A 25,970-nucleotide genomic window follows, 5' to 3' on the forward strand; every position below is an offset into this window, starting at 1 on the left:
CCTTCTCTTATCCAAGATTAGCTTCATGCCACAATTGAAGACTTCCAATAGAAGATCTGCTCTCTTGCAGGCATCCCAGAAGTGGACCAATTACAGCCTACAGTGGTCTCAGTCATTCAGGCACTCCAGACATCCTGGCACCAGTAGTGTGGATTGAGACTAGACAGTCCCAGCCCTCTTCCTGGGCACACATACTTGACTGGCAGAAGCCTGCGAACAAGATCAGTTTTTGCAGGAGGCTGAATGCCCAAATAAGGAAAACCTGGGTTACTCGACCTGGGTAAAGGCAAGGGACAAAATGGCCATGGGACAGAACAAAGGACTTTGTGGTTCTGCCATTTTCGGACCTGGCCACAGTCTTGAGCCAAACGCGGTAAAACTGGTTTAACTCAGTAAAAAGAAGTAAAATATTATTAAAAGTAACTGCTGCCACCAGTTTGTCCCAGGCACACTCATACAATCACCAAAACATCCTTCAAAGATATCTAGGGCCATAAAACAAAAAGGGACCTCAGCGAATGGTACTGGAAGGTACATTGTGCACTGTTAAAAAGTTACCAAGAAATGGCAACATAGTCAAAGACTAAGTGAAACATAGTTTCCTAGAACTGACAGTCTGAAGGACGTGTCAGTTTCCCCATAACAAGTAAGCAAAACACCAGGGGAGTTCAGCTGAAGGCTGGGCTCCACTGGAAAAAGTCAGATTAGGATAGCCACACAGAAGCAAAAAGTTTGGGGGGGGTCCATAAATGGAGGCAAAATTGCACATCAATGAAATCTTTCCTAAGAGCAGTGGAATGGAAATTTGAAACATTTCTCTTGAAAGATGAGACAGGACTTTTGTCTTATCTTTTTTTGTCTATTCGAATGGAAACTGTACCCATTAAAATACAATTGGATGCACTCCACTGAATTAAGGCCAATATATGCCCTAATTATTTGCTCCTCATAAAACTTTCAAGAATGGAAGCTGTCTGATGAATTCAATCATGTTTTGTTCACAAGTTAAAATCATGTAAAATTGAGAATAATATTAAAATTAGCCTGTAGAAAGACAGGCTACAACAACTTCTATAATCGTTGCATGTTTGTTTTTTCTAGAAAATTAACAACCAGTAAGCCACCTGCAGCTAATAATATGCTGCAACATCACCCATTGTATAAGAAGACAATTTTAAGAATGCCGATGGTCCTGAAGAAAGTGACTAAATCATATTTGTTGCAGAAACCGGACAACCAAACTCCACGGGATATCCTGTACTTAATTTAGTTACCCTAAACAAAAGAAATATGGAATCCATTGTTTTGTACTAAATACTTTACCAGCAAAGGGCAGAATAAATTGCAGTATCAGCCCCCATCTGCATGTGTTTCTTCTTTAAATCATTGTAAGCCAAGTTCAGAAATAAATAATAAATATTGTGGATAAAGAAAACAAGGATAAAAAGTCCCAGGTTGACCAAAAATTCTTACTTTCCCTTTTAAATAGGTGGCACACCACCACGACCAAGAGTCTGTTTTCTTTACCAATAGGGAAAATGTAGGCCTGACCTACCGGGAGTTCAGGCCCCTATCAGCAGTGTTTTTATTGATGCACCGGCACCGTTAGCAACAGTGCCAGTGCTTCAGTGACCCCATTCCAATGGGGTTCTATCAGATTCCAAGGGAATGGGGATTTACTGTTTCCGCCGCCGGCCATAATATCCTGGTGGCACCAGGAAGTCAGGCGGTGGAAACAGGCTAATGGGGTAGACCGCCGCCTACCATCAGGTTTTACCAGCAACCCATTAATGAGGTCCACTAACCCACTTGATTATGATTGGTTATTTATAACACGCTTAATACACAAAGGTTTCTAAGCGCAGACCCGGGGATCGAACCTGTGTTGCTCCGCGCCTTCTTGCTTCCAGTATTGTGCACACATATTGAAACTCTTGCACACAGAAACACATAGCATAACAAACATGCACACAAGCACTCATGAAATATTTTATTTTAAAAATGTACCTTACCAAATCATGCGCTTCATTCTTCTCTCCGGGCCGGGCAACATTAAGAATGTCGCTATGGCTGTTCATAGAAGAACACTTGGTCAAGCCACGACCAGGACCTTAGTTTGGTTGCCGAGAAATCTGTTGGCAGGGCTGCAGGAGTGGCACTTGGATGTCCCTGCTATGCCCAGCCTTTTCCTGGAAGCATTTCTTGGGTGCAATTAAAGCTCATGGAGAAGGCCACGCCAGCCCAGCAGGCACCAGAGGCGTGTGCACCGGGACGTGAGGAGGTGACCAAGGGTGGCAGCTGCCCACTGCCACCTATCACTGCCCCTGCATACTCATTAACATTATTTCTACTGAAAATGTATGTGCAAGAGCAAGACGTGTATTCCTGCCCACTGGAGGGAGTGGCTTCTTCTACTCCTGTTAGTTTCACTTTGCCCACAGTTTTCAGGAAAGCAGGTATGGGGCCTTCAGGGACGTCATTTGGGGTTGCCAGGGGTCGCAGTTGAGACCCCTGAGTTCTCCTTTGCTACCCCTGTGGTCTCCCTTGCTACCCCTACAAAACAAATTCAAAATAAATCCTTTAAACATTTTTTATTTTATTTGTAAGATCCTGGGCTGTGGCCAGTGCCATGTGGCTCTTTGTTTCTGAGTGGCTGGCTTTCTTGCTCAGGCCTCTTCAAAAAAACAGTGGGTTCCACAAGCGTAACACTTTCAGCAGTGGCACTAAATAAGAAAGAATAGGAAAGAAAGAATTAGAGTAACAAATAATTTGTCTTTCTGGAATTCTATACAATAATTGCTATATTCATTAAAGGTTTATTTCAGGCACACTTCAACTCAGCCTTTCATCATTCTGAGGTCGCTAAATGAGTACCAGCACAGGTTGGGTGATATTGTATGTATATTAGTTCTATATAAAGCGCTTAAGCGTAAGTGCTTTATTATAACACATTATCATTTGGCCTTGAACGTCTGCTTGCAGTCACAGTAATTTGGTATTATGGGCCTATTCGCACTGATAATAACGATACATATGGTGATCCATTCTTGTATCAAATGTATATCACATTATAGTGATATCATGACAATTTTTTTCGTAGTGTATTTGGGAACAATGCTATGTGATGCCACTTCCTGTTTTGTCAAGAGGTGAAAGGTCGTGTTCCATGGCTTCCCGTGATGTCACTTTGGGATGGGGTCAAATGACATCACTTCCTGTGATGTCATCAGAGGACAAGGGCCATGTGATGTCACTTCCGCTACCCCTGGCATTTTGGTGAAATGACATCCCTGGGACCTTTAAATAGAGAACAGCCGTTATAAAACATCCTCTTTTTAGGGGTGGATTCAACTCTGTTTAGGGCCTTTTAGGGCCTGCTCCTGAAACAGTTTATATTGACAGTTGAGTTGTAGGTTTAGGCTATGGCAAATATATCGAAGTCCAAATGTATTTATTTTTTAGATTTCCTTTGGGAGCTTACAGCTCCCTGCCATGAGAGAGTGTTCTTAAAGCCAGTTCAAAAGGACTGCGATGCAGCTTCTGGCAGGTTGGGTTAAATTGTGAAGTCTTCCTCAGGAACACACACTAGAGGTCACTACCTCACCACTATGCTATGAGGATTGGACTAATGGACAGATATTCAGAACACAGGCACAATAAGAACCAGATTTAGCAATCAGCAGAGCTTGACTCCCTAGAAAGCCTAGCATCTTCATTAATATAGCCTTTTCCTCCAAGTCAGAGAGAAGGTGGAGAGAAAAGGAGAGGGATTGGCAGTGAGGCGAGAATCAAAACTAGAGAAGGGGGGAGAAAGGAGAGAGGAGGAGTGGGCAGAAAGGGAAAGGGAACAGTAGAGTGTGAAGGTGGTTAAGAAAAGACAGAAGAGAGAAGACAGCAGGCAGCAGGAAAGGTGGCACAACAGTGATATGTGTTGGTGAAGGAGAGAGGGACCACAGGAGAACAGACACAAGAAGAGTAGAAGGAAAGGCAAGTGTAGCAAAGGCATCAGAAGGGCATGAGTGTGAAGGGAGAAAGAAGAAAAGAGAGAATAAAGTTGTGAAAGAAAGAGAGCGGTAGAGACGGGAGGATAACATGCAGAAAGGCAAAAAGACATGAGAAAGAGAATATGTTGAGCGAGAAATACGTAGTGTCAGGGAAGAAGAGGTGAAAAATAAGATGGAAGGGAAGGAGAGGGAAACAATGGTATAATTTAACAAGATGAGCTAAGACAGTATGGCGAGATAACTGAGGAAAGGAAGGAGGAGCAAGGCCAGATAGAAAAGAAAGGATGCGAAAAAATGACCCTCATTACAACACTGGCGGTAACCCATGGCGCTATTAGCACCATGGTTGCTGCCGGTGTTGCAAATTGCAGTACCGTAATTACCGCGAAGGTCCCTTTGCGGGTGCCTACTTTAACGGCTGGTCCAGACCAACCGTTCAGGTCGGGTCCCGTAAAGGGACCTCGTAATTAGGCGCTAAGGGGTTAACTGCACTGCAACCTTTTACGGCGCCGTTAGCCCCTTAGCGCCAGGGTCGTAATGACCCCAATGTCTGAAAAGTTTTAAAAGACAGAAAAAAGCACTGTCAGACATTCATTTCCAAATCAGCACATCCCTCCCACAACCCAACCGTCATAATATTTACAAACCAAGACCGGGGTAAAAATGCAAAGACCCTTCCAAGTAATCTATACCCAGAAACAATACTACAGATTAAGCCAGTAGCACCGGACACCTTGATGCATTTGTGGCCTCCGGAATCAGGCATAATGCTGCAAATGTGACCTGAAGAACTACATACATTTCTGGGATGTGACATCCTGCAGAAAGAGACATATGTTAGGACTATGAACCGAACAGCAGAAGACTAACCAAATGATAGCCTCATGAACTGAACACGGTAACCACATATGCATCATCAGGAAGTAATGTCCAGCAATTCAGGAGCATTTGTGACATCAAAGAACACTTCTAAGCTATTTGGTTTTCTATCACAGGCCTGGTTGGAGAAGTTGGTCATGATTGGTGATGTGGCTGGAAGTGTGTTCATTTTAAAGTACATGTCTGAAAGTGTTTTTCCTGATTAGTAAATCTTTCTACTATTGTTATTCCTATGCTGTCTCTACTCACTGCACCTATAGCCTCCTTTCCTTCCACAGTTCTCTCCCAGTACTGGCTATCACACATTATTTTCTTTTATTCTTTACTACATGCCCTCTCCTTGCTCCCCATCTCATTTTCCCACCTCTCCTCCCCTGACCCTGCTTAGTACCCTATGAACAACTTCTCTCCATTTTTCCTTCATCCATAAATCCCTGCCTCACTTTTGTCTTTTCCTGTCACACTTGCTTTGTGTCCTTCTTCTTTCTCTCTTTCTCTTCACTACTTCAGGTTTATTTTTCCTCTCCAATCCAATGTTTCTTCTCTCTTTTACCCATACTTAGCTGCTGTCTCTTCCTGTTCCATCACCTCCTCCATCTCTCCTGCTCAGGTCCCACTCTTGCTCCGTTTCCCTCTCCTCCCTCTGTTTCTTCCACTTGTCTCACTTTTTAATTTCTCACCATTCTCTGCATGCCTTTGTCTCCTATATCCTCCTGACTCTCCTCAGTCCTCCCATTTCATCCACTTATCAATTTTCCCTTCTTCTTTTCCCCTTATCATCCAGCCTATAAGGAATTTAGTTTGTGTTGTGCACAATATAAAACCTTCTTCTGCAGATTCCTTACCTCCTCATCTCAGGGCACTCTTCGCTTCTCACCACACCCTCTCTAGCTTGTGCCTAAAGGCTTCGCTGATAGAGGTGCAAGGCTTGCTAGCGGGAAAGCTCTGATGATTGGTGAATCTGATTCCTCTGGTCTGCATACCAGTTGTGGCAAGCCAGAAGAAGGACTCAAACCAAAGGACATGTTTCTACAAAGTTTTTATTTACATTAAAACAACACCTCCCTGTCCCTACTATTAAAAGGAAGTTCCCTTCCTAATAAAACTTAACTAAGGTGCTGGTCTATGGTCAGCATCAAAAGTAGCCCTCGTTCAAGCCTATCCACTTAACTGGCCCTACCACTTAGGAAAATGTAAAAGGAAAAATAGGTTGCGTGCCCTGCACTCTTGGTTCTCCCCAAAGGTGTCTCTGGTTGTCCCAGGAATCCCTTCTGGGTCCCGACTCAATGGTTAGAAATAAATAACAGTTCTTCCCAAAGAACAGTTCTTGTCAGTTGTCCAATTTCTTTAGATGGAGGGATATTTCCCTGATCCCTCTCCACCAGTTGTGTGGCCCTCTCCCCACTTGGTTGAGGTAATAGGTGCCTCAGTGATCCCCTTGTATCTGTTCTCCGCTGTGTTTGTTGGGCCCCTCTGTCTGAAAGACTCTTAGTTCTCTGAGGTATCGGTAACTCCCCTCTTCTTGTGGCTGTTTTAGCCTGTGTGCATTTCTGTGACCATTCCGGAGATCTATCCTATTCCGGTTTCACAGGCTCCTGTAACTCTTTTTTATGCTAGTTTGGGGTTGCCTGCCCCAATATCTCATTTAGTTCTTTAGGGTCCCTATGACCCTTCTCTGCTTTTGGTTGTCTTAGTTTTCTCGGCTCACTGCGACCCTTCTCAAGTATATGCTGCTTGGATTTCATGAGCTCTGGCTAACCCTTTTCCTTGTCTCGTTCTCTCTCTTATCTCAGGTCCCTTTTGACACTCGGATGGGGCAAGGGTAGTACTTCCTTCTTGGTGCTTGCTCCAGTGAGGGTTGATCTTGTAAGCGACAGCAGCGTTCTCCGTGGCATGCTGCTCTTCACTTCTGGATGCTAGTGGCCTTCGCGTTCCACTCGTCTCTGCTCTCTTTCTCTGTCTTCCACTGGATCTCGGTCTGAGAGCAGAGGACCCAGTCCTCCCTTCATCCCTGGACTCAGTGTCTGTTTGTGAGCATTGGGCCCGCCACGTCATGTACGTGGTTTCGCTGCCAGGTACGTTTTGCTTTGCGCAGCTTCTGCTTCTCAAGGCTCACGTGTTGCTGTGTGGGGCAGACAGTGTGTTCTTCGGGCATCTGCTTCCTTCTGCGCTACAGCAGGCTCTGCTGTTTTGCCTGGCTCTGCCCCTCGCTGAAGTTCTCACTTCTGAGGCTTGCTTCTGCGTTGGGTTTCTCCTCTTCCACTCGAGGCTCAGCTGCCTTTTACTCTTGCTCTTGTAATGAAAGGAGGAGTATTGTTTACCACAGGTTGTCAAGCATGTGGAAGGTTCAGCATTCCTTTGAATCAAGTACATACATGTATTGTCAGCATTACCTTGAGCCGAATACTTGGATGCATTGTCAGCATTACCTTGCGCCAAACACATAGTTGTAATGTCAGTATTTCTTATTCCCATGTAGACAGATAATACATTATGCATAGGAAGTTCATCATGGGAATGGGGAGAACCTGCTTCCCCAAACCCCTAGGGAAGGTTTGGCTGAGCAGGCTCGCCTGCCTAGCCTCAAAGGGGCGTGGCAGTCCCCAAGGGGAGAAGGGACACATTCCCTGGATTCCTCACACAGTCCAACAGTATACTCTTCAAAAGCATTGGGACTCATCACGAGTTTGGCAGTGCAGGAAAAAAGGTGAAGGTAATTCCAATTACCTCAATTTTTCCTGTGCTGCCAAACTACATATTTGTCGGAATTACCACTGGTGGAATTACTGTGGTAATTCTGCATTATTTTGCAGGAAAAGTGTAGGATCTACCTCCAGTTTGATCGTGGAGTAAGTTCTTCACTTTTCCTCCAAAATTCGGTGGAATTCCCACTAGGTAATTCCGTCAGTGGTAATTCCACCAAAAATCCCCAATAGAGTCCTATGGACTCCAGAAAACAGGAATTTACACCACCTACCACTGTTACACCATATTTGCATAATACTGTCTGATTATGAACATTTGCCTACGAACATTCTCATTGTACAGAAAACCCCATCTAAAATGCCCTGAATAGGATTGACGAGAGCTGCCATTTTGGAAACATCCACCATTTTGATTCTAACTCCTGCTTTCTGTTCTGAAATGATTAACTGTGTTCCAGCTGCCAGTGAGCAGAGTGACCTTTGAGCCTATCTCAACATTAGGGCTGCCAAGAGCAGAATGTTTGTTCTGTGAAAAGAGACCTTGTAATCAAGATGAACTGCCATTCAAAGTGTTATCTGTGTCTACAGCCTCATCCTCATTCAAACAATGGCACACAATTCAAAGTAACTAAAGCAGTGTGCTTTGGGAGGAACCTTTTGTGCACATTTCTTGGAACAGGACTTACCCTAAAACTCAGTGAACAAGGAAAGATCCACACAGCCGACTACAACAAAGTTTGCCTGCATTGTATCTTTAAGGGCAAGACAACATGTTAAAAGTGTAAACCAATATTGTCATATTTGCCATGTGAACTGGGCATGGACCCTATTTTGTAACTTATTAGTTTGGAGATGGGCTGGGCCAGGACTTGGTATAAATAATGCATGATTTGTAATGTTGAGGACTCTATCCCCTCACGGTGTCTGCTGGTACACACTGCGAGGCGCTTGAGAGCCAGATAGCTATCTGCTTTCATGTTTGTATCTGTACAGAATAAAAGTTATACTTATTTAACTTTGACTTTGTGACCGGCAGATTTCATTTTTGGTGGTACTAAGCCTCGATATTCCTTGCTGAACTATCAGATGGCACCCAAATAGGCACCCTCACGATTGATGTCACCTCGCTGATCAAGGACGCGGCTACCGGACTGGGATCGGAGTGTGAAAAGGGGCCCCTTTTTGTATGAGACGCGATACTTCAACAGTACTGCACGATCCGATCCCTGGACGGTGAGCAAGCGGTTTGAGAGGACATCTTGACGAGAGTCCCCATATCAAGGCAGATATTTTTGCCGAAATCGCCAGCCACTTCGATCCTTTGTAATCAAATCGGACCTCCTTTGTTTGAAATCAGGTGAGTGGTGCCCCGACGCCTAAGAAATCTGATATTGGTCACAGATTTGTTCTTATGAGTACAAACGACGCCAGGTAACACCAGTAATCTGACATGCCTGGGAAATTGTCTTCCTGTTTCAGGGTTTATTCCGCAGAGATAGACAATCTTTGGGACGAGGTCAACTGGCACCACACATTGGGTCGCCGGCTTGTTTAATGTACTGTAAGTACAGCCTAAATAGTATTGTATTTAATGATATTTGGCACAGACAAACTAGACATGCTCATGAATTCCAGTGGCCAGTCTAGGGTAGTTTTGAAATTGCTCACATAGAGTATTTAGAGTTTATATTGTTGAAGAAAAGGGCTAGGCCTGCAACTTTTGATGTAATTAAAGATTGGAGAAAGGAAGCTATGCAGCAACTTAAGAGTAAAGAAAAATATGCACGTAGACACATGTCCAATACTGAAAGCATTATTGTATGATCAACAGAAAAAGTCATAATCCATTAGAAGTATGGATAGGGCTTTTCAACTTGGAGTACAAAAAATAAATCCGTGTCAGGATTTTCATACCTCAGATGAGCTGTTTAATAAGCTATTAAATGAGCGTAGAAATGTTGCAACTGCACCTCCTCCTTTTGTGCCTCCTCCTGCTGTTGCACCTCCTCCTGCTCTTCCTGCTGTTGTTCCTATTCTTCCTGCTGTTGCTCCTCTGCCTGTTGTTATGCCTCCTCCTGCACCTCTACTCTTACCAATAGTTACCATTCCCTTAATTCCGTCTCCACCATCAAAGGTAGTGTCTCCAGTACCTATTGAGCAAGATTTGCCTGAACTTTCTTTTCCAAGTGGTTCTGCTCCACCTCTAGTGATTGAAGGAGCAAGTGCTGATTCAAGAATAGTAACTCGTAGCACAGTATCCAAAGCTAGAAAAAGAGAATTGTATGCATGGGCTAAGAAATATATTGAAGAGGGTGAAGGATCAGATGTTGTAGTTGTGATTTCTGTCCAAGAAAGTATTCCCGAACAGGCTATATTGATAGAAGGGATGGGAACGCACTTAGCTGATATTTGGAGTGATTGGATGGACATGAATGTCCCACAGGGGTTGAGGGATTTGAATGCCCTTACCCATTCAAGGGACAGTGCAGAGAAAGTACATGAGCATGCTGAGAAGGTTTTTGAGTTTAAAAGGGAGCTAGATCGGTAACAGAATGATGAATAAGATGGTAATAGATTGGAAGCCTCATATGTGCAGAAACAATTTCTTGCTTCATTGAAACCAATGAGTGAAGAAATGCGCATTTGCACAAGGGACGCTCTTAGATGGATTTCGGGTGTTTCAATTTCTCCCACTGAAGTGCATGACACGTTTAGTCAGTATGCTCTGGCAATGCAAAGGAAAAAGTTACAGGTGATGGTAGAGTATCTACAAGATGAGTTTATGAAGAGAAAGGTTTGTCGTCCCACAGATTTGATGGTCATTTATAAGAGAGCATTTCACCGGATACTGCTTTGACTACTTTGTCACTTGATTTAGCTTTGTTGCTTAATGAACGTTCAGAATTGCCTACTTTACAATTGCTAATGAGGGAGGTTCCGCTGACATTTGTTCCTAAAGTAGAAATTCCAGCTAACACTGCAACAGGTGCAGCAGCCACTACTATTGAAGCACATTATGTCTCACAGTTTGTACATGTTCCATTTTCCAAACAAGTAGTGAATACTATTAGACAAACAATTCCAGATATTAGGAAGAATCCAACAGGATTTTATAAAGAAATTGAATCTGTCTTGCATTCATCAGTTTACACGCTGGATGATATAGATGTGATGTTCCCTGTGATCCTACCTGCTGATTTATGGAAACAGATTAGAACTGTAGATGATCAGGCAGTGATAGGTGATACATGGGTTAACTTGGTGCAAATAGATGGGGAAAGGAACGCTGGTGAGAAACCGCCACAGGTGATATCAATGTTGCCAGACAGAATAGTAGCTAAATTGAAAACCTCGGTTCCAGAAAGAAGAATAGTTTTGGACAAGCTTACAGCTTGCATCCAAGGGAAATCTGAAAGTGCTACTGAATTTTTTAATCGATTTGAACAAGTATTTTCAGACTTCAGTGGTCAAGACTTAAGTACAGAGTCAGGAAAAAGGCTGTTTGTAGACAAGTTTGTGCACGGACTGTTGCCTGAAATCCAATCACAAATTATGACTTCTGAGAGCGCTTGGCAAGCAAAATCATAATCTGAAGTATTGCATATGGCTCAGTATTATAAAAATAGAGTTAATTCAGAGAAAGAAAGAGTGGAGAAAAAGAAGGGAGACTTGAAAACTAAAGTACTGTTGTAACAGATTGTTAGAGGGGCCAGAGGTGGGACTACGCAGTTTAGAGGCCAATTTACATGACAGAGTAATGAGCAACTGGGTCCTGTACAGATGAACCAATGTGCATATTGTAGACAGGAAGGTCATTGGCGAGCACATATGGTGCCATAGGTAGGCAATCCATGGGCCGTCCTGGGATAGGGGTCCTGGTAGAAGTCAGTTTACTCAGAATCAAGTCATCTTCACAGGATATTCAGCAACATAGTGTCAAAAGTGGGAACATTTTTCATAATCCTTCGACTGTTTATTTTTCTGAGTAGCTCGCATTTGAATATATACTGTTCCGCTAGGACAGCCCGAAGCAGAGTCTGGAACCAATGCCTATTCCCGTTGATCCAAAAGGGTCCTACGTTGAGATGCACGTGGGGAATAGGAAGCATCTATTTTTGATAGTTACAGGAGCACAGAAGTGTTCCATTGATCATTCACGGGTTCCGGATATTCCTCTGTCAGGGCAGAACAACATTTCTGTAGGGTTTTCTGGTACGCCAGTTGTTAGTCCGGTCTCTCAGCCGGTACCGATTGCACTGGGGCCATTTACTGATTCGTGTCCATTTCTTTTGATGACAGATTGTGGAGAACATTTGTTTGGGTTAAATTTGTTGAAAGAATTAAATGCTGTAATTTACTGTTCTGCGGATGGAGTGCATTTAACGAATTCACCTCAACAAACTTCAGTTTCACAGTTTTTGTCTAGACCTTTACCATCTGAATTAGATAAGGTTTCCACATGTCAATGGGCAGTTAATGACAATGACGTTGGTATTTTACAAATTGAACCAGATAAAATTGTGTTGAAACCTGGTGTTAAATTACAACTATTCCGCAATATAAGATTTCGGTGGAAGGTGAACAGGCTTTGAAGAGCATTGTCTCTGATTTTGTACACATTTTGGTATGATTGAGGAAATTGCAGGGAGTGTGTTTAATAGTCCAATTTTACCTGTGTATAAGAGAGGGGATACTGTGATTCCTTTCCGCTCCATTATTGATTTGCGTGCTATTCATAAGATTGTACCCCCAACAGTTTCCGATTGTACCTGATGTAACTACACTATTGACAATGATTCAAGCCTTAGTTACTCATTTTAGTGTTGTGGATTTAAAGAAGCCCTTCTTTAGTACTCCTGGACATGTTGACAGTAGATATTTGTTCGCGTTCACCTTAGGGGGACGCTCATTTACATTTACTCTTGTGCCACAAGGGTACACTGAGAGTCCAAGCATTTATAGTAGAGTGTTGAAGGAACAGCTTGATACGCTTGTATTGCCTTCCACTTGCACGTTGTTGCAGTATGTCAACGATCTTCTTCTAGCTGCAGATTCTGAAGTTGCTTGCAAGGAGGGCACCGTGTTGCTGCTTAATCATCTAGCAGAACATGGGCATAAGGATAATTTAAAAAGTTTCAATATTGTCGACAGGAGGAGACTTACACCTGAATGGATACAAAGCATCTCTAGCATGTCTGTCCCAAATACACAGAAAGAGGTCAAAGCCTTGATAGGTATGGCTTCATACTGTAAACAGTGGATCCCACATTTTCCATTGTTGCCATTGACAAAGAAGGGCATTTCTTTGCCCTTACTGTGGAACATGGATTGCCAGAAAGCTTTTGATCTGCTCATGGCTGCATTGTGTTCAGCGCCAGTTTTGGGCACACCAAATTATGGAAAGGCCTTTCTGTAGTATGTACATGAATGTGAAGGATGTGCTTTGGCTGTTTTAACGCTGGAGCATGGGGGAAAGAATCGACCTGTGGTTATTTTTCCTCCAAGCTTCACCCTGTTGCATGCGCTTTGCCGAGATGTTTGCGAGCTGTTGCTGCCGCCGCTCGATCTGTAAAACAGAGTGAGGGTATGGTTCTGTGTCACCGCCTAACCGTGATGGTACCTCACTTTGTAGGCATTCTATTAAACAGAAAGCAAACACAACATCTCACATCAGCACGATTAGCAAGATACGAGCTGATTCTATTTGCACCGCATATTCAAATTAAGAGATGTTGATCATTAAATCCGGCCAAACAATTGCCTCTCCCACAAGAAATTGCTTGCAGTGACAAGATGTCACATGACTGCCTCTATACCACAAAGCAAGAAACTGAAGGCATAATTGATTTCAATGATACACCCTTAAAGAAACCACAAGGGGAGCTGTTTTGCGATGGCTCCTGCTTCTAAGTTCCGGATGGTACATCCACTGCTGCTTATGCAAGCACCACTTTAAGCACGATAGTGGAAACCAAAAGAATTCTGCATAATTCTGCGCAGGCCGCAGAAATGATTGCCTTGACCAGAGATTGTGAACTTTCTGAAGGGCTTAGTGTGAACATATATACGGACAGCCAGTATTCCTTTGGGGTGGCTCACATCTTTGGTCGACTATGGGCAGAGAGAGGTTTCTTGACCTTGCATGGAACTAAAATACAACATGGCACCTTGATTGTTCGGCTACTTTCAGCACTTGCGCTTCCTACACAGTTAGCAATAATGAAGTGCGCTGCACACCAGAAAACAATAGACGATGTGAGAAAAGTAAACACTTTTGCTGACAGGATAGCCAAAACAAACTGCCATTAATTTACATTCTAAAATGTATGTACTGGACCGTATAAAAGGGGTCAATAACACTTGCATGATAGATGAAAGGATTGGTTGCATAAATGAAATTCAGGCTGACGCTACTCCAGATGAAATTAAACAGTGGGCTGAGGGTCCAGCAAGTTTAGATGATGAGGGTTGTTGGGTAGACACTGAAAAACTAAACTGGATGCTGCCCAATCCTTATGTTACCACTATGGTGACAATGACTCATGGTCCAACTCACATATGTACCAAAAAAGATTTGCAAAATGTTAGAACCTGTCTGGGTTAATGTAAATATTCCGAAGACTACTGAGCATCTTGTCCAAAGTTGCATAGTATGCCTACAGCACAATAGTGGCAGAGGAACTTCGACACCAAGGGGTAGTTTTGGCCTCCCTTCTAGGCCATTTTTAAGATACCAGAGCACAAATTACTGAAAGATGTCGAAAATGCACTTCTTTCTGACTATTGTTACCATGTTACCAGTTAACGCAGAACTTGTATTTTGATTCATCAACAGGTGCGAGAAGCCCTCCCAGTAAAGTACAAGGGTCCAGGTCATCGACTTCGACCTGCTGACTGGGTGCTCGTGAAAGTAAAGAGCTTCCTGTCTCGCACCACGCTGGAGAGGACCACATCAAGTCCTCCTGGCCACACAGACTGCCATCTGAGTGACTGACAAGAAGAACTGGATCCACCTGACACACGTAAAGAAGATTCCTTTTCCTTTGGCCTATGATGGAGGCAAGGAGAAGGGAACTGTTGACCTTGGTGCTCACAACAAGCCTGTTCTAACGGACACTGAGGGTGTCCCAGAAACCCTTCCTGAGCCTGCGCGGCCTGGGGAGATTGCTGCTTTGTCAACGGAAACCCTTCCTGAGCCCGTGGGGCCTGGGGAGATTGTTGCTTCTTCTGCAAGATCTTCTTCACCATTGAGCAATCTTGCTTCTGCTCCTCGATTTTCTTCATTGCCTTCAGAAAGCGACGACACTCTGTTTGCAGATCATACCGTACCTGGAGTCTTGAGGTACGATCTGTGGCCAAGAAACCGAACTTACAGCACGACATTGGCTGTGCCTACGATAGACCATCGTTGAGCCAGTCCCTCATCACTCTTCTGCTGAAAATAGATAAGATGCAGGGACTGGCAAAGTTACCTTCAATCAAAATAGGCCACGTGGTCAGGGGCCACCGGCGGATGAACTGTAAGCATAAGAAAGAAAGAGAGGGAGAGACATAGATAGAGACACACACACAGAGCGAGAAAGAGAAAGAGAGGGAGCAAAAGACATACGGAGAGAGACAGAGAGAGAGTGAGAGACATGCAGAGAGTAAACAAAATGTATTGAAAGACATAGGGAGAGACCCATTCAGAGAGAGAATAAACAAGGGAGACAGAGGGGGAGTGAGAGACATAGAGAGAGGGAAAGAGAGGATAGATATAAAGAAAGATAGGGAGAGATATAGAGAGAGGTAGACATAGAAGGAGACATGCACACACAGCACAAATGAGAGAGAAAATGGAAGGGAGAAAGAGTGAGAGACATAGGGAGAGAGAAACAGGGTGAGAGAGAGACTGAGAGAGAAGACCGTGCTAGAAAGAGAGATATAGGGAGAAAGAGAGGAGACAGAGGGAGTGATAGAGCGACTGGAATCTGGGGTTTATTTTGCAGATACTGTACAGCTCACTGCTCATGAATCCCAAAATGTAGTCCCCCAGACTGAGATCAGGAATACAAGTCATGTGCCTGATTATGTATCCACACACTAGTATTAAGAGTTAGTAAAGGGGTATGCAACCTGTAGCTCTTCTGATATTTTGATACATTAGAGTACAGCTCCCATGATCCCTTACCACTGACTATGTTCTCTAGAGCTGATGGGACTTGTAGTCTAAAATATATAGAGATCTAAAGTTGTCAATCAATGAGTTAGTGTAATGAAGTATGCCTAATGCTGCATTATATGAAAAGGGACAAGAAAGCCCCTTTTTAGGCTATGTTTTGATGGTTTCATGTATGTTGTCCACTTCTGCTAGAGCTATGGCATGATAAAACTGAGAAGGTTAATATTCTGGTATGCAGACTTAATAAATCTGCCAATTGGCATGACCATGGTCATCTTGTTTCTCAAAGCATCAAAGCATCAACCACTATTTGCTCAACAGCAGTGCTGACAATAATTACAGACTCTGTCATTGTCAACTTTTAATGTTTTATTGTACTTCCTAAATACTTTCCTTCTAGAGCCCTCCTCTCGTCCTCCTCCAACTCTCTACGGGTGAGCCGCTTTCACAAACATAGATTTGGGGGTAGATCGTTATCCTCTGTAGGTGCCCCCCTGCCTCTCTGCGTCTTGAGCCGGAGCACCTTAAGTTACAGACATTGGGCCTCATTACGAGTATGGAGGTAGCCATGGCGCTCTTAGCGGCATGGCTACCCCATACCGGGTACCGGGTACTGGGTCCAGGTTCCAGGAATGAGGAATTACCGGGCCATTCCGACCTTGGAGGGCCAGGTAATTCCCTTTCCTGGGACATGGACCTGGTACATCCCCATTACCATTCGATCCCCCATAGGCTCAATGGGTATGGCGAGGATGCTAACAACGGGCCCGTTAATGACAGGCCCGTTGTTAGCATCCAGGTGTGCTAGCGGGTCCCGCTAAGGACGACTGGTTTTACCAGATGTCCTTAGCAGGACCCGCGAGCAGACCTCGTAATCAGGCGGTAGAGGGTTAACAGCGCCGGCAGTTCTACTGGCGCTGTTAACCCTCTACCGCCTTCCTCGTTATGAGGCCCATTGTAGTTTGTAATTGCTAAATTGTGTGTAGTAAAAGATCTTTTTTACCATTGCCCACTATTTCATACACCTATGCAACACCATCGCCCCCAAATTGAACCCCACAACTCATGACACATGACAACTGATTCTGGCTGCTAGCAGCCCCCAAAGATCCATTAGAGAGGTGGTTGGCAACCACTCCCATGCATGGCAATTAAAATGACTTATGGGGAGGAGTAGAGAAATAATAACAATACCTTTCATGAGCCACCAAAGGGAAGCCACTGGCCTGATAGCAGTCAGTTCCTGAATAGTGCTGAATGTGTTACCAACAGGAGAGCCCTAGAAAAATAAATCCCCCCCCCAACTAATGGCCAAGGCACATGAGACAAATCTGTTCAATGCAAACCACAGATCCAACAAATCAATTCCTAGAAATGTCTCTTTTTTCACCAACATCTTCGGAATACCAACCCCATCAATTCTACATAGGAAATTCAATAGGTCGGTCTGATAAGAGTTGAAGTTTGAATCATCTCACAATCTGCAGCTACAGTCGGCATGTTAAACCCTGGTCACCTGCACTTAGTATTTGTTCAGTATGCTTTATGTCATAAATCCTCTTGACACGTATTATGATTTTCTTGTACATATTTATTGAGGTTTCATACATAAGAGCTGCAGCCTCCTGCTCACTTACCTTCTCTCTAATAGGTCTCCCAGTCATCTCAACCCGTTCTCTCATCAACATTCCATGTCTTGAGAGCACGGGTATTTCACTGTAAACATTCCACCATCACTAGGCAACATGGCCTTGCATGAGACAAATGATCATAACTATTTGCAGCACTTTAATCCATAACACAAAACATACCATAGGTACAGTATGTTTATTAATGGTTGTAATGACGAGCAGTAGAAACAGGACTCCATCTGTAAGAATGTGTATGTTATTAAAACATAAAATAATAAACACACTAATAACAACATGTACCCAACACATCAAGGGATAAATAAAAACAATAAATAGTGAACAAGTAAAAGCAGGGGATTAATAAAAGAAAATAAATAAAACAATCAATAACACAAATGTAAAATGTACTATTTACTGAATGCATTAAAAGTAACAATGATGGGGCAAATCAAATCCAGGAACTCAATTAGACATAGGGGTTGTCATGTTGTGATTAGGGCATGGAGCCCACCCTCATCGTTGTGAGGGAAGGCCAATGTTCAGGCCAGATCAATGGGAAATTACGTTGGGCTAGGGAGGGGTTGGGACTTGGAAAAAAGGCGGCTGATTCAGAAAAGACATTGGCGTGCAATAAAGATGTACGTTTTGCCCCGGCCTTCGTCTCGCCTCATTATTGAAGGTAATTAGGCCACCCACCTGAGAAGCCCTCAGCGCGGGACCAGTAATATTTGACAGGGGTCATCCCGTTGATGGGGCATTCTCCCAGCTGATGAAGCCCATACCAAGTTTGAAGCCTGCGCCCCATTCTATTATAGATGGACCAGGTAGACTTTAAACCCTAAAGCTACCGCTGCTATAGAACATCTATGTGCTTGAATGGAGGCCCACACCACCCTCTCCTCCAACTCGCAAAGGTCCCATTGGCAGGGCCAGTGAATTAAAGTATGGGAGCATCCACTACCTGTTAGTGGCAAGTTTCCACCTAGTCATGAAATGATTAACAACATCTTTTAAGGCTGCATATGGGATGTATCAAAGATGAATCAGGGCAAAAATATTGTTCTCATGTGTAGGCAATGTCACCAAATTAAAACCATTTGTTCAAAATTGTAATTCTACAGCTCCTTTTCGTAAAATCCGACCAAAGAAAGTGACTGCCCTCCTGGTTGTCTTCTGCCCTGAAGGTATTTAGGAATAATTAAAGAAAGAGTGAAAGCATTGCAAAAATGTCTTAAAAATATTAGAAAACACAAATTACAACTGTAAGCATTGCTTTCCGTTTTTCTGTTTTCATCAACAAACACGTTCCAATCTAAGAATCGCTGAAGGAACATTTTCAAATTGTCCAATCCTCTCTTAATCCCTGTTGTGCCTGTAATTCCTTAATCTCATCCAAAGAAATAATGCAGTTGTTATTTCTCATGTTGAGGCTATTCACAATGATTTAATTTCTCAGAAACTGTAGGTTTCCCCTTCCATGATTCACGGTACACCTGTGACAACTCCCCAATTTGACTTCCAGCTTGTTTCCTCAGAAGAAGTCCAGAAAATTCTACTTGTTGGCAGGACGATTGCTTACCAGCTTTAGTCACTGTTTCTCATGCAACAGTTCTGGCTGTTCCCGTTGATAGCTTTTTTAATCTTTCATTACAACAGGGAGTTGTCATTTAATAACTAAAAGAAATTTTAATACCGAGGCTAAAAAAAACTCACTTGACCAGACAAAATTGTAAGCCTATTCTACTATTTTGGGCCTGCCTTAGCCTGCAAAAATACTGAAAATGATTCTCACTTTGCAGCTTCAGAATCATATTGGAAAATGTGGTATTTGCAACAGTTTTCATTTGGGTGGCCATCTAGGGAGGTCCTGCTTGCCTCTTGTCTTATTGGACCTCTGCGGCATTCAATACTGTTCAGCCTGATATTCTTATAAGTTGATTGGATTCCTTGGTCGAAGTCTCAAAGGCTGCTAAAGCTTGGTTCAATTTGTTCTATCTGGAGAATCCATGCTGTAAAACTGGGCCCACCTCCTCTCAAATCTTTCTGGTGTGCATTGTGAGATACCCCAGGGGTCACCCCTTTTCTCTTGGTTGTATAATATTCACATTAAGTATTTAATTGCCCTTTTTTCTATATCCAGGATTCATTAGCACTCCTATCTGAATGATACCCAGGTACACCTTTACGATTATAGGTATAAGTACCACACTATACCTCTTTTACAACAGTCTGAATAAGAGTCTGAATAAGATTAATAACAGGAGGCTGCTTAATGGTATACAGATGAATCCACCCCCAACCTAATATATCTATATATCTTTTTGGGATACACACATCTGACTAAAGACCCCACTTGAGCCTTTCCTCCATTCCTTTTGGACTCCCGACCGTCTACTGGGAAAAGAATAAGAATGTATGGGCCATCTGTCATTTTTATCTGAGTAGCCACTCTCAGATCAGTAAAGTAGCTAAGACAGCTTTTTTCAGACTGCTGCAACTTTGGCACATTCTTCCTTTTATTTTTATTGGATCTTTGATCAATTCACAGCTGGATTATGCAAATGCAATCAACCAGCTGCAATCTGCCCAGAATGCAGCAATTCGGTTGGTTGTCGTACATTCTCAGTTATATCTTTTAAGAAGTGCCTTCTCCGGCTCCCGGTAGGCCATACAATTTGCTTTACATTACTATTAATTACTTTCAAATGCATCAATGGACTTGTCCCTAAATATCTTTCTAAGAACATTTCTTGTTATCAGCCCAGTCGAAATAGCATTCAACACATGACCTCCTTCTTGTGGTCCCCTAGACTAGCTGCAAGAAATGAGTGACAGGAGTTTATGAGTTCTTGGACCTCACTGATCAAATTCCCTTTCCATCCTTCTTCACAGGCAGCCATCATTGCTGTCCTTCTGCAAAGCTTTAAAGATGTTTTTGATAGATTATGTATTTTTTCTTCTTCTTTGTAATTAATGTCTTTATTTGTGCCTTCAACGCCTGCCCCAAGTTGCAGTGGATTCTGCTCATCTCTGAGCAATATAAATGTACAAATATCAACATAACAATGAACATTAACAAAATTCTTTCTCTATGGCATTGTGTTTGTTATGCCCAATATTTCTTTGCGACTATATTCTGCTATGCAAATCCACTTCTGGGACTCTGAATGATTGCCTTCACATGAAAGGCTACCTTTGTCCAATTCCTTTCATGCAATTTGGTTTAGTTTGCCTTGCTACAGCAGGCACGAAAAAATATGCCTTCTCACTGTATTAATTTCCTTACATCTTGTATGGTGTTTCCCCTATCCGTTGTCTCCTGCTGAACACCACGACCACCCCAAGCAAGCTGCAAACCTTCTGAATTTTCTTGAATGGGGGTTCACCCCAGCCATGCCCACATTTTGCTCCCCACTCATAGACTAGAAATGCCAGTATCAAGTTTGCTTAGGAACTCAAGCGTGCATTGGCCCAAATTCCTTGACCTGTTGATACTGAAAATTGGGACTTTAAAACTACTTTTGTCCACCCACTTCTGAAATATGTAGTGATTCAGTCAATCTGTGATTTTGATGATTGAATGTCACTCAAATGGATTATCACTAAATCTGCAAAACCCAATGACTCACAAAAACAAAGATAGAAACCCCAAAAAGATTCCTGATTCAGCCACCTTTAAAGCAGCTGGGGTGAAGACTACTCATCCATTGGATTTAGAGATGGGGAGACAGAGTTTTGCTCCAATAATGTTAAGGATTAACAGACAGAGAAGATCCTCTGTTTAAAGGCAACAGACCACTTTACAACCAGGCATTGTGGCAAGGCCAATAATTTGGCCATATCAAGAGGGGACCAGAACCCATCTCAGCTGGGTATGGGAGGCCTACCAGGGAGCCATCAAGAGCCAGTCCTACTCCTGAGGTGACGGCGCTAGCAGAAAGGATCCCCGTTGCTGACTTCCCTTGTGCCGAGCTGCTAGTTTGCAGACCTCTGTTAACTCAAACCATACCTCTGGTACAAGATACCTGCAAGCCTTTCTCGTTTTCTGACACAGAGAAGCATCTGAGATGTCTTGAACCCACAACACATATTCAGAGAACCAGATTGGCCGGCAAAGCACCAGAGTATCACCCCAAAGTCACAGAGAGCATTGACAGCAGACATCATCACCACCAAGAGCGACAAGCAGCAGCGAGAGAACCAGCTGCAGAGAGTAGGCAGCATGAAGCGTGGCAGACCGCAGATCTAGGATGCCTTGCCTTAATGGAACAAAGAGTTCATGCAAGAACAGACAGGCCCCCCTAGACTACTGGAGAAAAAGGTGAGAAGTGGATTCCTTTGCCCCTAAGCGACTTACCGAGACACAAGACCCCAATGTCTGGGAACGTTTACATGTATACTTTGCGGCCCTGGCTGCCAGTTTGGAAATGAACCCTTTTCTCATTTGTGCAGTATTAATGATCTTCTCAAAGAGTGTGAGTTGCCGAACCACTTAGGGTTTAGCATAATACCCTTTAGTCGCAGGTATTCAAAAATTCCTATATTTCCCTTTCCCATCATTTTATGTACCTCCTTAAATCCCTTAAATTTTACCTTGGAGATGAACTGTACCACCGTTTCAAGTCCTATGTCCAACCACCTCTGCGTCCACCTGGATCTCAGTTGGCGTAAGTCAAACAGTGGACCCCAAAGTGAGAACAGGGGAGATGGACATGATGATAGATGCTTATTTCCCCGATTAGCGTTCTAAATGAAGCGAATCATCCCCCTACCCCCACTCCCCGGCAGGTATGGTGTCTCTAAATTTCTTAGGGAATTATTCTTTCAGGTGCCCAGAAAATATCTGTGAGCTTTTTCAGATGGGTTTTACAGTCTTCCAATAATAATATAATAATTGAAGAAATCTAGAAACCCAAAACTGCCTTCACCTTTCGGGACGGTCAAGGTCCCACGTCCCACTCACTCCCTTTTAGATTGTAAAATAAACCTATACAATAGGGAGTCTATCTCTTTAAAGAATTTCTCTGCAAGGGGTGTGTGAAGCATTGTGAACAGGAAGTGGTGACTCAGATAAATGTTCATCTTAACTTCTTTCATTCTGCCTGACCAGGAAAGAGTCCGTTCGGATCACCTTTTCAGATCTTGTTTGAATGCTTCCACTATAGAGTAATAGTTAAGTCTGTAAAGTGTGCCCAAGTAAATTGGTACCTTAATTCCCAAGAACATTATAATGTGTTCCTTAATGGTCATCCTATACAAATTCTCTCTCGTCCCAGGTATCACTCTATTTTTATCTATTGGGAAGATGCAAAAATTGTCATAACATATCTTAAGAACCGCTAGAGCCCCATAGAGTTTCAGGGTCATTGTCATATCCCACAGGGATTCCATTGGCCAGCCAGATACCCCAGAATGTCATCCGCGAACAAGAGGGTTTAAATTCTATCTCACCCCATTCAGTGCCCTTTATTCTGGGGTTCTTTCAGATGGCTGCTACTAGAGGCTCTATTACCAGGGCAAAATAATTGGGGACAGAGAACATCCTTTATCTCTGGAGACTTCACTATATATGGACCTGTAAGCCTTTCGGGTACATTTACATTTGGAATGAATTCAATATAGTCCCACATAAGGGCATGCCAGAATGTTGAGAAAGAGAGAAAGTTTGGATGATCTGTTGATAAAGAGTAAAGGTGAAAGAACACCTGGTGGAAATCCGCCAAATACTAACACAGATACAGAACAGAGGGGCTAAATTACTACTACAGAAAGTACAAAGGTAGGAACTGAAGTAACCTTTAAGGTCATGAAATCATAACTGAGCCCTTTGACCCTCAGCAAAAGAAAGTCGAAGCTTCACTGGAGTTGAAGCAACCCACAAATGCATGTGAATTATAAAGCTTCTTAGGACTGGCCAACTACAGTTATAAATTTGCAGAGAATTATACAGAGCTCACGCAGCCCTTAGTCCATCTATCGAAAGCAAGGCTAAAATGTGAGTGTCGTGATTCACAGAGGCTGTGAACCAATCGAAAAGAACCCTTCCCCAAGCTCAATCTTTGGCTTATCCCATTACAACAAGGAGTTCTTCTTGCAAACAGGATTTTCTGACCCATGTTTAATTACAGTATTGTATCAGGTGCAATAACATAATTTCCTATGCGATTATGACATTGGGCTTCATTACGAGGTTGGAGGTTGCCATGTCCTTAATAAGCACTTGAAGGACTACTGTTCCTGATTGATATATAAATGTACACTTTCTACTAACATCCACCAGTCTCTCTTGCTTTGTTCTTGCCACAACTCTCTTGGACTGGGGCACTTTTTGAAATGAATGAAAATGTATTTCTAAGTATTTATGCCCCTTCTCAGTTCTGCAAAATATCCTTTACTCAAGAAATGTTGTTAAGCAGTTACCTTTTACAAGCCTAGCACTACATTTCTAGTTTGTTTTCTGTTTTTTTTTGTTTAGCTTTTCTTTTCTTTGGATTGTAGAACAGACTTGAGACTTATGCTATATTAATGTCTACAGCTCCCTTTCTTTCTTTGCCCTTCCTTGATATCAGGACACCGCACTTTGTTTTTTTTGTGCTGTTTATGATATAGGAATACAATTAATTGCATACCAAATTCAAAGTATGGTCCAACTTTGTCAGGCGGCTACCCCCTGTGTGACATACTGTTTACCCCAGCCTTAGGTTCCGCCTTTATGGTCTGCCACTTCAGTTTACATGTCCTTAATAAGGGCATGGCTACCCCAAAATTCTGGTCCGGCTCCGGGTCCTGCAAAAGGGGAATTACAGGGCTATTCCGACCTTGGAGGGCCTGGTAATTTCCCTTTCGCAGGACCCAGAGCCCTTACGTCCCCATTCCCATTTGAGACGCCATAGGGCTCAATGGGAATGGGAAGGATGGTAGAAGCGGTACCATTCATAACGGTACCGTTGCTACCATCCAATTCTGCTCGCGGGTGCTGCTCTGCACGCCTGGTTATACCAGGCGTGCAGAGCGGCCCCTGCGAGCAGAACTCGTAATGTGGCAGCATGGTAACAACGGCGCCGGTAGCACTACCGGCGCCATTGTTGCCTTATCACCACAGACGTAATGAGGCCCATTGTCCGGTTTGGAAGTTAAACTCAGTGAATGTGAAAAAGCATTCCAGGCAATAGTATGGGCATTGCAAAACTACCACCTATTGATCCATGGGAAATATATTATAGTTAAGACCCCCACAAACTTCTGAAATATTTGTAGAGTGACGGATACAGGCTGGCAATGTCTCCAATTCAAGGATTAACTCCTAGTTTCGTTCTATTCAAGGCTACCATGTAGAGATATGCACAAAATAAAAAGTGCCTGATGGCCTGAGGATTAGCAGACCAGACGGATTATGTCGCAAATCATGGTCAAGAAGAAGATTGAAAAGCCACTGATAATATGGAGGCATATCTAACTTCCCTCACAAAGTGTATGTAGAAAACGCATTGCAGGGGATGCCCAAAGTTTATGTGGATGGATGTTGTTCTTTTCCCCTTCCCCCTCTCCCATGCACTTGCACGTTCTCAATGTCACTGGGTCTAGTAAGATCGTTGTTTTGTTCTCCCCTGTTTCCCCCTCCCTTTCCTTGTCGCGCTCTGAAACACCTGTGTATGAGCACGATATACATAAAATATCATATCATATCATGTTATTACAGTATCATTGAAAATGATGAAAAGGAATGAATACTTTGCCTCGAAAATGCTTGAGGGTGGGAGGAAGACCCCTGAGCCCTCTGTCTGGTACAACATTGGTCCCTGGACCACTCAGGTAGCAGAGCTGAGGGCCATCTATCCAGCTGTTCTCACTGCCATAAATCATCAAATATAGGAACTTGTGATACTTATCAATTCAGATTATTTCTGAAATCGATTTGTTTGAGCTAAGAGCAAATCCTTAAAACATGGTAAGGTGAGAAACTGTTCCAAACCATGGATGATTTGGTGACGTCAAACACTAGGATGATGTATTGGAAAAAGATTAAAGGTCACTCTACGATAGGGGGTCCTGACTAAATGGGAAATGATTACAGTCAGGCATGAATGTGAAAGGGGGCAGCAGGTAGGACAGAATACTAAGAGGCAAAAGATATGCTTTAATTCAGCAAGAAAACACAGGAATAGTGCTGAATGTGTTGACGACAAGAGAGCCCTAGAAAAATAGATTCCCCCCACCCAATGGCCCAGGCACATGAGACAAATCTGTTCAATGCATTTGACAGTAGGTCCCAACCACAGATCCAACAAATCAATTCCTACAAATGTCACTTTTTTCGCCAACATCTTTGGCATACCAACCCCATCAATTCTTCATAGGAAATTCAATAGGTTGGGCTGATAAGAGTTGACGTTTGAATAATCTCGCAATCTGCAGGTACAGTAAGCATGTTAAACCCTGACCCCCTGGACTTAGTATTTGTTCAGTATGCTTTATTTCATAAATCCTCTTGACACATATTATGATTGTCTTGCATATATTTATTCAGGTTTCATACATAACAGCTGCAGCCTCCTGCTCACTTAGCTTCTCTCCAATAGGTCTCCCAGTC

At 43.1% G+C, this 25,970-nt stretch overlaps 1 long non-coding RNA gene across 1 annotated transcript in view; it reads right to left on the reverse strand.

Annotated features, from left to right (window-relative positions):
* Positions 1-2,576: 2,576 nt before the first annotated feature.
* Positions 2,577-25,970, reverse strand: part of LOC138467128 (uncharacterized) — a 64,424-nt gene continuing 41,030 nt past the window's right edge. Inside the window, exon 2 of the long non-coding RNA XR_011268059.1 lies at positions 2,577-2,723. This is a non-coding gene — a long non-coding RNA (uncharacterized lncRNA). The remainder of the gene's footprint in view (positions 2,724-25,970) is intronic.

The sequence above is a fragment of the Ambystoma mexicanum genome, chromosome 4q, assembly GCF_040938575.1.
Source record: "Ambystoma mexicanum isolate Mex_15411 chromosome 4q, UKY_AmexF1_1, whole genome shotgun sequence".
Classification (NCBI taxonomy): domain Eukaryota; kingdom Metazoa; phylum Chordata; class Amphibia; order Caudata; family Ambystomatidae; genus Ambystoma; species Ambystoma mexicanum.